General features: G+C 39.7%; 1 pseudogene; it reads right to left on the minus strand.

Annotated features, from left to right (window-relative positions):
• Positions 1-964: 964 nt before the first annotated feature.
• On the minus strand, positions 965-1480 carry LOC112920440 (cilia- and flagella-associated protein 68 pseudogene; annotated as a pseudogene).
• Between the last annotated feature and the right edge of the window lie 211 nt (positions 1481-1691).

The following is a 1691-nucleotide window of genomic DNA, read 5'->3' on the forward strand; positions in this document are numbered from 1 at the left end:
GGAGTTAGTGGGCAAAAAGGGCAGGGGTGAAATATAAGATATTCATTTCAATCCATAGAAATGGCCTCTAAGTCCCAATCCCACCAGTTTGCCCTGTGCTTCCTTAAGACTGCTCAAAAAAAAAAAAAATTAGCCCCAAGTTAGAGGGGATTCTTAACCCTCCAAAAGGAGCTTCATATGTGGGAACTCAAATTTGGCTTATCCTTATATGTACAATGTTGATAAAAGGGTTGAATGGACCAACCCTTAGCAGTCCGCATCCAAGGAGATGATTAACCTGTCCTGGGAAGCGAGTGAGACTAGCACCTGTGATAAGGATCATGCAGAGGGCCTGAGAGGAGCTGGTACTGGGGTGACCCTTGGGGAGGAAGGCAGTTGTTTGAATTCTCCTCAACGGATGAGAACAAAGAAGAATTAGCAGGTCTTTTTTGAAAAAAATGTAAAAGCTGACCCTCAAGTTCATATAGAGTTGCAAGGAGCCATGAAAAATAAAGAGTCTTGAGAAAGAACAAATAGGGAGGACTCACATTTCAAAACTTATCACAAAACTACAGAATTAAATGACTAAATGACTATGGTGCTGGCATAAGGATAGACATGTTGACCAATGGAATAGAATTGAGAGTCTAGAGATAAGCTCATGTACCTACAGTCAAATGATTTTCAACAAGTGTGCCAAGTCCATTCAATGGGGGAAAAAATGGTCTTATCAACAAATGATGCTGGGAAAATTGGATTTCCACATGAAAAAGAATGAAGTTGGGCTCCTATCATACACTATATACAAAAATTAACTCAGATGGATCAGCTCCTTATATTTATTTTATTTTATTTTTTTAGGGAATATTTTCTGTGCTTTATTCAGAAAGTGAAACTGTATTATAGTCAGCTAAATTCTTACTTGTGCTTAGAATGTGTTCCCTCCTACAATTTACTCTGGAGAAATTAAGCTTCTTATTCTTTCTTAGAATCCTGGACCCTGAAATTGGCAGTTACTAGGATTCCACACACAGGCAGAGTATTGCCCAAGGGGAGGCTCTGAGTAGCTAGCCATACAAGTTGACTTTTCTGTGCATTTGTATCGAGGAGGATCCAGCTCAGGCTGATGTCCTGGAAACCAGTGAGGCTCTCTCTTAAATCTATGAGTTGAAAGTGGCCTTTTGTTGTTATAGCTCATATCATACGTTGTTTCAAGATAGTGTCCAAACTGGGAAGGCAAGGGTTTGGGCTGCACGATATTCCTTAGGTCATATCTTTCCTGGTTCCAGTTTCCCATCAGGGTATGATGTGAATAGGAATTCTCATTAGTGGTACATCTCCATCCATATTGGAAAAACTTGGACATATCATTCCAATCTGTCCATATTTCAGCATGTCCATCTGCATTAATGAGGCTGCCATAGTGTGGGTTTGCAAGGAAATAGGCAAGGGACTGTCTCTGGAGAAATCTCAAGCAGCAGAGACAAAGGGAAGCAGCCATTCTGGAAGGTTGTTCTAAAACCCTCTGCCCAGCTCCTTATATTTAGACTTAAATATAAGGTCTAAAACCATAAAACTCTTAGGAAAAAACCACAGGAGTACATCTTTATGGCCTTGGATTTGGCAATGGATTCTTAGGTATGACACCAAAAGCACAAGCAACCAAAGGAAAAACATATATCAGATCTATCCATTAAAAAATAAAAACTTTT

Source organism: Vulpes vulpes, chromosome 12, assembly GCF_048418805.1.
Source record: "Vulpes vulpes isolate BD-2025 chromosome 12, VulVul3, whole genome shotgun sequence".
NCBI classification, from domain to species: domain Eukaryota; kingdom Metazoa; phylum Chordata; class Mammalia; order Carnivora; family Canidae; genus Vulpes; species Vulpes vulpes.